Raw genomic sequence first — 12,390 nt, 5'->3', positions numbered from 1 at the left:
GACAATAAACCAAGCCATAGGAAAGTTCTTTTATCACTTTCTTTTCTGCTGAGCTAATGGGGCAATCATTTTAACTGATGGGGAGGGAGGAGTTGAGTGATTTATTGTCAGAATCTTGGGGTGAACAGATCATGTACAAAAAGTATATTCAATATGATATAGATTTTCATTTAGAATATACAAAATGAGCTCTTTTTAAAACACAAAGTACAGAATACAAAATATAAAGATGGGAAAACATTTTCTTGGAAATACACTAGCAAAGAAAAAAAATATACTAGAGGCCTACCACCTTAGGGGGTCTTTATAATAAATTTCCACAGTTTGGGGAGATTTTTATGTTTATTAAAAGAGGATATGAATTTTAAAAAGACCAGTACACCTTGTCCTGAAATAAATGTGTAACATACATTTATCAAATATCTCATAATTTATTGAATGATTCAGTGGGAACTGATATATATGCTGAAAAAAGTATGCCAGTTGAAAATATAATTATGATTATTGATGACTAATCTCAGTGTCTTTTTGTAAATGACCTAACCATATGAAGATCTTGTCAAACCTTTAGTTCTGCTGGTAACAAAATATGCCAGGGGATGGGAGGATGGATCTAGAACACTTAGGTCAGTTTCTCTGGAGCCTGGAAACTGTACAGGAAGATTCCAGAAATCCCCTTGTGATCAGGGGAGTATAGCAGCAGAAGATAGACAGATACCCCTGGAGGCCATTAGCATTCGGAAATTCCAGCAGGGATAGGTCCAGTTATGGGCCAAGAGCTAGGTAGGATTTGGCTGCTGAGAAGACTGGGGAGAGCAAACAAAGAAATTAGGGTGAGTGCTTAGAGTTAGCCCAAATGTCACAAGTTAAGGGCACAAGTATCCACAAAAGTGCCCCTACTTCACACTCCAGTCACACATTTGGGAGACTCTAGACCACCCTCTCTTCTGACCATTTGGCTATAGATTTGGAGTTCCCACTACCCCCTTGGGTTTGATAATTTTTCAGAATGACTCACAGAAGTAAAGGGCTTCTGTAAAGAAAGGGCTCTAACTTACAATTAATTTTATTGGAGCAAAAGGAAAGAAAGCAGAAGGAGGCAAAGAGAGAGATACATAGAACAGGGCCTGGGTGAATCCCAAATATGAAGCTTTGAAAGTCTTCAGGATGGCACTATCCCTCCTGGCATACTGATGTGTAACAACACACAAGGTATTGCCAAGCTCTTGAAAACCTCAGTGCCCAGAGTTTTCATTATAGCTCCATGATGCAGCATGAATGCCTGAATCATCTCCAACTCCTGCCTCCTTTTCTCTCCAGATTGGGCTGATATCACTTGGTTAATGCCCAAATCCTCTAACCTCCTGGTTGGTCTTTCAAGTGGGACCAGCCCACATCCTGAGTCATCTCATTAGCATGAACTATCCTGTGTGGTCTGAGGAGCCACCACTGATAACAAAGACCTTCCCATCACTCCAGGACATTCCAGAGTTTAGACTTAACTTCACAGTAACCAGGGACAAAGGGCAGCCAAAATGTTTGTTTCCGGAGGGAGGGGGTGGTGGTAACAACGTGAGCACCCACCTGGAAAAGCAGGCAGAGAGGCATGCTGAGAGGAAAGCAGAGTCAGAGCTGGTCACTGTCAACATTTTGCTGAGCTTAAAACCTGGTATTCTGTAACTCCCATAACTTGGTGTCGGTCTAAGAATATACTCTGGGCTCATTTCTGTTCTCAAGTATAGAAATGACAGATGTGAGGGGAGTAAGGCAATCAAAACTGTTACAAATTCAGTTTCTTTGTCTATGAAGCTATGCTACCTAGCGTACCTTCTTCACTGAGTTGAGGGCATTATTGGAATTCTTAGAGAAGAGAATCATAAAATAGTATTTTGTATCATCATTCTTATCCTTCCATTATTTTTCATAAAGTTCTTATTTACAAAAAAAAAGTCTGTGGCTGAATTCTGCAGACTTTTGATTGATTCAGGGTTTTATTTCACAACAGTAAAAGTATTTTTTAAACTCAAGTCACAAAAGATTCTGCGTTGTGTCCAATTATCAGCCACCATTTTTTTTCTGTACCTTCCATTTTGGAATATTTTGCATATTTTTTCTCTTCTGTTTTTCATTTTTAGTGTTTATTTTTGAGAAAGAGAGATTGTGAGCAAGGGAGGGGCAGAGAGAGAGAGAGAAAGAATGTGAAACAGGCTCTAGGCTCTGAGCTGTCAGCACAGGGCCCAGGGTGAGGCTTAAACTCAAGAACCATGAGATCATGACCTGAGCTGAAGTCAGACGCTTAACTGACTGAGCCACCCAGGTGCTCCTATGCATATTTTCAGTATGTACTACATTTTAAAAATTCATATTTGTTTTTATATCAACAAATGGACTTTGGAGTCAGTTTACTTATCCGTTTCATCGTCCACGTGGGCAATGGAAAACAGCTGCTTTCAAAAACCACTTAGGGACTTCACCTAAGAGCTTCTTCAAAGACTAAAATGAATTGCACTGTTTTCGAGGAACTATTGGTATTTAGGAGAAGTTCCCCAGTAGCTAAGAGAAGCTTTTAAGAAGCCCCAAAACACCCAGCCCATCTCTGGCGTGTGGGATCACTACCAGAAATCATCATTATCATTCTTAGGATGAATCAAAATAAGCAATAAAAAAAACTAATCTATAAATATTTACTAGTTGCTAAGGGAAATATAAGTTTTTTCTCAACATATTAAGCAAAATGAAATCATTAATTTGCTGAAATACAACAGGTATCTAAAGTTTGTGTCTTATACTTGAAACCTTTGATTGGTTCGTTCTACTGGTTTCTTCCCCTAATTGGTCCATTTCCATGCAACAACAAGATGACCTTCCTTTTGAGAAAAAGAGTTTAAAATCTTAACTATACCAACAACACTCATTGTATTTCAAGACCCAAGACATTTTTTTCAATGAATACTGTAGAATACCTGTACTTTAGTTGATCATCAAAGTCATCAACTCCAATGCTCTAAAATCAAGGGTCAGATCATGCTAGACTGTGCATGGAATTCCTTGCTAAGGAATTTGGACTTGACCTTGAGTATGCTACAAGAGCAATTGACCAGGCAGGCCTCATCATTTGTACTAAGAAAAGTCCCTCTGGCTAGAAGGTGAAGAAGAGTAGGAATGTACACATACACACATTAGGGGAATGTGTGTGTGTGTGTGTCTACACACACAAAGATATACCTATGTATAACATATTACAACATATCACATCATATTGTGTGTGTAGACACATATATATATATATATATATATATATATATATATATATATATATATAAATACACACATTTAAAATCATGGAAAGACCCAAAAGATATAACTAGGTAGATGAGCACTCTGGGCAAAGATGAGAATGGCTTGGCATGGAATAGGGTTGGTAGGGATGGAAAGAGATGGATGAGTTAAATGCATATTAAGGAAGAAAATATAATAATCCACATTAAGGAAGAAAAGACAAAGCTTGATGATTGATTAGATTGACTGAGCAAAGGTGAGAGGATGCCAAGGGTTTTGATGAGTAACTAGACAAGTTGTAGGTGGTAGCATCAGTCTCTGCAATACAAAACTTGGGAAGAGCATTAAGTATTTGGAGAAAAAGATGAGTTTAGTTTTGGGAAACACTGACTTTGAAACACCTGAGGAGATGCCCCTCAGGCAGTTAGATATACATGTCAGAAGCTCAGAATGGTCTGTGACAATTAAAATGTATCATCCGTATGCAGATTAAGAAACTTACCACCTGCCAAAAAAGTCTTTCAAGTAGAGGCAGAACCAGAATTCAAATGCAGACCTGGCTAGAGAGCCCTGAGACTCCCATTCGAAGTGAAGAGATCTGAGGGAAGGCTATGGCTTCTTTTATGGGTACAAATGAAGGTGTAAAATATTTAAGTAGAATTAATTTATTCAATAAATAATTACCAAGTGCCTGCCATGTGCATCACAAAACTCTGGAGTTGAGAAGAGAGTGCTTAGAAAGGCCCAGCCCTCTGATACTCTCTAGATGGAATATTCCAAGTGTTACTTTTTTCTAACAGGGAATATCTAATTAAAAATTTGAAATAGTGATAAAAGATGTAAATGCTTCTCAGAAGCTGACTGAATTTCCTGAGAGCATAACTGATGGTGAACTCAAAGTTAACTCTTCTTAGAACATAATTCAGTATGTTCATCTGTGAAAACAGATGCTGGTCACCCATATTTCCCCTTCTGCACTATAATATTTTACCCTCTGTATTTTGTAACAATAAACTCTGCCATTACACATGGTGGCAATACAAACTATGTAGATAAAATTGTTGAACCATTAGGTGCCAACGTTTCATTAATATTTTAAAATGCTCAGGGCAGAGCAGACATGCTTTCTATGTTAGAGGAATGAACACCTAGATTTGCACCTTAACAAATTCAGTTCAAGCAGCCCACACTCTTGTTAACAAAATTAAAGCTATGCTCTCACTCATTTAGCTAATAATTTGTTGTAGGAACCACTAGTTATAAAGTAAATCAAGGGGATTAGAATAAATGAAGTCCTATTTCCTAGGCAAGAAAAGGAGAAAGGGAGTGGAAGCCAGGAGCTTCTTTCAGATGAAGGCAGTGGTAGAAAATGGTAAGATGATTATAGATAAAAATTCTGGGTCTTCCAGACAAACTTCCTGAGCTATAATTTTCTCATCTTTAAAAGGAAGACAACGTTGGCACATACCTTACAGGAAGTTGTGAGGATTTGCTAATAATACACATAAAATGCCCCACACTGTATTTGGCCCTTGGAAGATGTGATGACAGGGAATATCTCATTTTTTTTTAAATGATAGGTATTTAAAAATTAAAGAAAATGCACATTGTTATAGTGAGTTACAAGAACAAAACATCTAATCTAGCATATTCTCTTTGGGAATAAATAGCAATAACAAAACATGTAAGAATATATTTGAAAGGTGCTTTTAAGTAGAAAGATATGCCTTAGAGAAATATGAGAAATTTAACTGAGACCAACAAATGGAGTGGCTTAGAGCCAGGTGAATTTTAATCAACCTTGTAATGTTCTTATATGACTGGCAAACCAGACGCCAGTGGTTTGTAATAATAGAAATTAGATTTCCCACTTTCCTTGTGGTTTTTACATACTGGTTTCTAGTATACTAAAAATAAATAGCATGAGCTCTCCCTTTTTGTTGTGGTGAGTTATTTTTATTTTGATTTTTGGGGGTGTTGTTGTTGGTGTTGTGTTATTGGTTTTATTTTGAGAGAGAGCAAGAGAGAGTGAGAGCAACAACAAGAGTAAGAGAGAATCTTAAACAGGCTCCCCAGTCAGCACAGAGTCCGACACGGGGCTCGATCCCACAACCCTGGGATCGTGATCTGAGCTGAAATCAGGAGTCAGATGCTTAACCCGACTGAGCCACCCAGACACCCCTTAATTATGTTATGGTATGGTATGGTATGGTATGTTAATGTGGTGAGTTAAAAAAAAATTTAGGTTCTTTTTAAGATATCAGAACTATAAACAACTAGCTATGTAGGGTCTAGCAAACTGTGAGCATAAAATCAGTGCTCTCAATAATCTCCATGATATTCTATATCCTTTCTAAATGATTCCTAAAGTTAATGTACTCTGAGGGTGGCATTTTAAACCTACTTCTGTAAAAATAAACATTAAAAGTTTGCTTTCCAGGTACTTAAATGATGCTGACTTTTCCTAAATTGGTGCCTTGTTCCAATGCTTCAGTTTCCCCACCAAGAACCTAAACTCAATATTGATAGCGTCTCTGGAACAGAGAACACAGCTTTGTAGCTTTAAATATCATCCAGATTTTTCTTTCCTGCTCTCAATGCTCCCCAAACTAGGTGGTCTCAGGGCAGGAATGAGAGCACATTTAGAAATGCACACCACTGGGGCGCCTGGGTGGCGCAGTCGGTTAAGCGTCCGACTTCAGCCAGGTCACGATCTCGCGGTCCGTGAGTTCGAGCCCCGCGTCAGGCTCTGGGCTGATGGCTCAGAGCCTGGAGCCTGCTTCCATTCTGTGTCTCCCCCTCTCTCTGCCCCTCCCCCGTTCATGCTCTGTCTCTCTCTGTCTCAAAAATAAATAAAACGTTAAAAAAATTTTTTTTTAAAAATAAAAATAAAAAAACAGAGCCTGGAGCCTGCTTCCATTCTGTGTCTCCCCCTCTCTCTGCCCCTCCCCCGTTCATGCTCTGTCTCTCTCTGTCTCAAAAATAAATAAAACGTTAAAAAAATTTTTTTTTAAAAATAAAAATAAAAAAAGAAATGCACACTACTTAATAAATCTGATTCTGCTAAAAGCAGAATATTTGAGATGCAGAAGCTTTTGAAGTCACTAGAATAACATGGAAAGCACAAGAAGAGTTACCTGGGTAATTTACACCCCTTTATCAAAGTATAATATTCCTCAGTGATGCTTATTAGCATGTAATGGAGATGCATTCTATGGAATTCTATAAGACTTGACTCAACTGGGGGAAAAAATCAGTCTAAATTAAAAGAACAGAGGTGAAGTAATTTTTAAAAGATATATTAATATATTTCAAATATATGCAACCGTATCCCCTAATTGCTAACAATGTGTCTGTAAGAATTCTGTTTTACTTATTTTACAGAATTGATTTTAAAATTCCTTTTTGGTTAGTAACATCATCTGTTTAAATGTAGCTTACAGATACTTACGGTGTTCTTCCTATGTATCTACCACAACAGAAGGGCTCTCCCCTCCTAGATCTTAGAATCCAGTTTAAGAAACAAGGCCAGGTGATACAAAATAATTAACATAAGAGTCTTCAAAGAAGGTGAGTTCTCTTAAATAGGTTAAACAGTACCTCAATTTTTAGTTACTCTGTATATTTGCTCAGAAAATTACTTCTTTGAGATGATTAGATGTTAGAGCTCAATCCAGGTTCAACTGAATAATGAAAATTAGTAGCTCTCTCTCCTCTAGGCCTTCCCCAGCATTCTCTTCAACTATAAATGTACTATAATCTATGAAATTTCATACTAGTTTTGTCCTGTGATCTCCTAAAGACTCCTTAAAGTATCCTCATACTCAGGGCTCAGTACAATGACTAGCATATAGGAGATCTTTAGTAAAGAAAAAAAAATTATTTCATGAATGCTTTGTCTCCTTCCCTCTTTATTTCATATACTGTATGGTACATTAAAATCTGAATTGGTAAGCCTATTGGTGGGAATTTGATCAAGTCACTGAAGCCTATTTCTCATATCTTCATTTCCTATTTCCACATCCCCAATTCGGTAAACCATTCCAGTAATTTCAACTTGTTAGGCAGCTATTTTGCACATTCTCTGAGGAATTATTTGTTATCTAATTGCTCATTCACATCCATAGTCTAGCTAGTGCTTCTCATATGACAATGATCCTGATACTGAGAGCATCTTACATCCTTTATTATTTTCCAAAAGGACAAAGAAAGATTACCTCTAAGTTTCATTGTCTGTGTTATATTTAAAATGGCATCCTAGACCATATCATGGGAATAGAAACCACTGGCAAGGACTCCAAAATTTGTATGAATCTCTAAATATTTTAAGTCCATCTTGTCTGCAGAATAGAACCCAAAGAAAGACAAGCACTTTCTAAGTCTATTCTTGCGCCTTTCTTTATACTTCAAATTTTAGAGAATTCCCATCATAAAAACCTTACAATGATTTGTCTCTTCCTATGCTTGGGTCTTTTCCATGTGCAAGGTTCTATGGTGGCCTCACATTAGAATCTCTTTAGATGTCTAAGCATCACTTCTATCTCTGATACTTGCAGTGAAGAAATCCAATGGTAGGCAACGAGGGGACTGGCTGACTCTGTAAGGCTCAATGACACACTACATGATGATAAAGTTGAGTCGGTGCTCTCCAGTCCAGATTCAAAGAACATAACTTCACTAAAAGAGGCTGGCTTGTATTATCAGGTGATTGTAAACATTTGGCCATCTATAAACATTCTGATATTAGAAAAAAATATAGACCAAGGAAATTTGGCACAAATAGAAATAATACCTTTCCTGATCTCAATTCACTATTAGAACATGAATTAAGTGAAATATATCCTGATTCCTCTGTTAATGGGAAGGAATCTCAGAAAATCTAAAACTTTGATTTATGTAGGAAGTCATTTTGGCTGGCTTTCTGGTCACAGTTGTCCTAGACTAACAGTATTTCCCCTTCCAAGACTTCAGCAAGGAAGAAAGAACAGTACGAACTTACATACAGAATTAAAAGAGCATATTTTTGTACAATGACACATGCTTTTATACTTTTTTGTAATGGGATTCTACTATCATTTTTTATGGAATCCAGTCACGAAATACTTTTGCTATTTAGCTACCTGACCCTCTTGAGTAAGAAGTCTGACTTTAACTCCAAAATATTTAATATTTCTAGTTCTAAAGCTTTTCATATTAATATCAAATGTCTTCAGCTCAAATATTATGTTTGTAAGGTTGTCATTAGGAGCTTTTTCTGCCTCATACATCCTCTGTTTATTCATTCATTCATCCTGTCTTTCGTGCCATCTTTCATTGTGTTCAACCCCTACTAGGCACGGCACTTTTTCCAGGCACTGAGGATACAACAGTGAATAGCGACACTCCCCATTTTAACGTTAGCCAAAAGTTAGTAAATGAAAGGTTTTAGCCCATACATTAGCTTCCCTAGAGCTTTAGATAAAATCAAGTACACCTAAATCAATGAGTTCTTATTAAATACTTAATGTGCCCTGGGGCCGGTTCTCAAGATTATGTCAGTTTAAAAATTCTGACAAATCTAAGGTAGCTATGGCAGGTATTGCTATGACTCTGTTTATGTTGTTTCACTATTTTGCAGAAACTACCAAGAACATTAAGCATCTGACAAAGGATCCAGGACTGGGAAAACTTGAAACTTATATTATCTCAGTTTCTGAATCCCATAGACTACAACCCAGGGATCTCTAACACTCTAGCACAGAATGAAGCAAAACGTATTATATTCCTTTTATTAAATGCATTAATAAAACTGATTAGAGTTGGGGGCACCTGGGTGGCTCAGTCAGTTAAGCATCTGACTCTTGATCTCAGCTCAGGTCATAATCTCACGGTTTATTGGGTTCAAGCTCCACATTGGGCTCTTCACTGACTGTGTGGAGCCTGCTTGAAATTCTCCCTCCCTCTCTCTCTCTGCCCCTACCCTACTTGTGCTCTCTCTCTCTCTCTCTAAGTAAATAAGTAAACTTAAAAAATTAAAAAGGAACTGCTTAGATTTTACCACTAGAAGACAAGGACATTGACATATTCTTGATATTCATAGTCAAAGTATAAAACTCATATTACATAAGACCAAGAAGGCACTTGCTAGTTCTGGAAGTAGAATTGGTTTTCCCTTCTAGTACATCAAAGAGTTTTATTTAATCCAAAAATAAATACATACAATTATTTTTCACAGTGTCTTACTGAGAAATTAGGGCAGCTTTAGGAAATCCTGTCCTCAAGAGATCACATCAGAAAGACCAACATCCACAGTATCCAACCAAAAGAAACAACATAATCTAGAGCAGGGATCTGAAAATCTTTTCTGTAAAAACCCAGACTCCTTCACATCCATTTTAGGCTTTGCAGACAGTACGGTCTCCCTCACAATTACTCCATTCTGCCTTTGTAGAGTGAAAACAGCCATAGACAGTATGCAAATAAATAAGCATGACTGCATTCCATGAAACTATTAAAAAAACAAAAACAAAAACAAGCAGCTAGCCACATGTGGCCATAGTTGGCCAACCCATGATCTAAGTAGATCTGTATTCTGAGAAAATGTAATATTTCTCATTTTTATTTAGTTTCTCATTTCTATTTTATATCTTATCAAATACTGAGATAAACTTAAGCATATACCTTAAACAATGGAAAAGATAAATTTTTCATTAGGTATCATTTTTAATAAAGAAGTTCTGATGAAGAATATCTCCCCAAAAAAACATTTAAATGCTATTTTTTTCCTATGTTGATAGGCTTTTAATCCTTGTTCTACATTGTATATCACTCTCCTTTGTTTTATATACAGTATAGTGAGTACAATTTAAATTTTTCTTACTGCTTTTCCTTAATCTCCCTGAACTGTGTACAAAAATATTCTTAGGGTCACTTGAACTATGTAGGGACATGCCCTACATCAGTTGGCCTCAATCTGCAGTTTCTTTCCAGTTGATATGTCCATTACCATCATTATCCTATATATTAGCTGTCAATGTCAGTGTGTCTCTTTCTACTAATCCCTTCTATGTCCCTACTTCCTTTCACCAGAGCTCCTTGCATAAAGTCAGCTCTCAACTGAAAACTGAATGAGGATTGAAAGACCCACATAACCTAGCTTCAGGAGTTACATAGAAGTAATCATGAGCCCAGTATTAAGTCCCCAGCCCTTTGAGGGAGGCCTACATTCCTCTTCTGGGAACATGGACTTTACAAAGGCTATTTTCCCCAATACTCAAACGCTTGCCATCTTATTTCTTGTTGTTGTTGTTTGGCTAGGTTCCAGAACACAAAGTTACTGGAAAATCTGATTAACAGGTAAATGAGGAGTTTTCTTAGTGTAGTAATACCTCTTTATTTTCAAAGTACTTGTAAAAACTGACATGAGCATATTCTTTATTGATTTTACTGCTTAAATTTACTCTGTTCCACTGTCACTAACTTTGTCTAAGATAGTTTAGCAGAAGGATCTCATCCTGTACCACTTAAGAATCTTCTAGGGGATCAATGGAAAACAGCAAGCCCCAGGTCTCACCCTGTAGTTTTCTAATCATTAAGTTTGGGAGACAGAGAACAGGCATTAGTCATTTTTGGTTTGGTTTTGTAGTGTCTTAAGATTCACAGGTTGTTTCTCAAGTTAATCAAAGGCTAAGCACCCCTAGATTCCTATATCCACTTTCTTTTAGATGCCTGCATAAAGAATAAAATTTGGAGTGGTTTACACAGATACTCTTCTCTTTTGTGGCACAAAATTTTGCACTTAATAAATGTGGAATTATCCAAGGACTTTAACTTTCTCTTCTTCGAAGAACGCCCTGCAAGTTTAATTCCACATGGCTGCATTTCAAAGTATACACTTTTTTTGATGATCTCACCATGTGGAAAACATAGTAAGACTTTAGCCTTCAGTGTTGAGATCTTTTTTTCTCTTTTTCTGGGTCAACTCTTGTGTCTTAAATGACTGTTTTTGGTAACTGTGAAATCACATGAATGTTATTGTCTTTCTCTTGTTCATAGCACCAGAAGAATGGGCCACAACCCGCTCCAGCCTGAAGGCACCACCGCCAAGGTCAGCCAGAGGGGGATACAGGGAGCACCCCTATGGTAGATATTGAAGGTCCTTCTCACCCGTGACCTCACCTCAAAGACAATTCATAGCCTGTGGTCTCCACATAAACAGCAACAAGACAAGTAATAGTCCTTTTTTTTTTTTTTTTTCCTATTCTAGGGATAACTGCTCATGATTTCTCCCATATATTTCTTGTATTTCCCCCTATACTGTTGGCGTGACATTGACACTAGTATTATTTTACAAAACGGACTAAAAAAGACATTGGCAAGCACTGTCTATAAACCATTCAGTAGGATGATATTCTCCTGGTTGTTTTTCATTGTTGTGTGTAATCTTTTTTTTTTTCTTTTTTTTCTTTTCCTTTTTTTTTTTTTTTTTTTTAAGAAAGAGCATGAATCTGTTAACAGATTTTGAGTCTCAATCAACTAGCAAAAACTTTGTTTAGGGTTGCTAAAAGACTGTAATATGATTTTTGAACTAGCTGATAATAAAGTTGTAGATAAGATGTTTTAACCTGTCTTTTAATATCTGTTAGTTAGATGAAGATGTTCGATATTAAGTTTGTAAATTTAATTTTAAATGCTGTTTTAATGGAGTTGAAAACAAGCAGCTACTGTATGTATGTAGCTAACTGAATTTGTTCAGTGTTTTAACCTGTATTTGTTAAAAAAGAAAAAAAAAAACACACACATAAAGTTCCATGTGTAAGCTACTCTAAATAGGAAACCACAATTTGTCAAATATGTTTGCCATAATTTGTCAATAAAGCTGAAAACTTTTGTAAAAACTAAATTTGGAATTACTTGTTTTCTAGCTTTAAATGCCTGCTTTATTTCTTCTTCAAGAGATGCCTAAAATGTTTTCTATTTAAAAATTACAAAAATGAACCCAAGCCTGTTTTAAGATATTTGTGTAATACTTAAAAACTGTATTAATAACTTATGGTTGTTAAATAATTTAAAAGTTAACAAACTAAACTGTTACATGAATCATGGTTAGTAAACACTAATGTATAACATGTT

At 36.5% G+C, this 12,390-nt stretch overlaps 1 non-coding gene across 1 annotated transcript in view; it reads left to right on the top strand.

Moving 5' to 3' along the window:
- LOC115514086 overlaps positions 1 to 12,182 on the top strand; it is a 44,738-nt gene extending 32,556 nt beyond the window's left edge. Inside the window, exon 3 of the transcript XR_004343640.1 lies at positions 11,314 to 12,182. This is a non-coding gene — a transcript (uncharacterized LOC115514086). The remainder of the gene's footprint in view (positions 1 to 11,313) is intronic.
- Positions 12,183 to 12,390: the final 208 nt, after the last annotated feature.

This window comes from Lynx canadensis, chromosome B2 (assembly GCF_007474595.2).
Source record: "Lynx canadensis isolate LIC74 chromosome B2, mLynCan4.pri.v2, whole genome shotgun sequence".
Lineage (NCBI taxonomy): Eukaryota > Metazoa > Chordata > Mammalia > Carnivora > Felidae > Lynx > Lynx canadensis.
The sequence above is the reverse complement of the archived record's forward strand: the minus strand, read 5'-3'. Positions and strand labels throughout refer to the sequence as shown.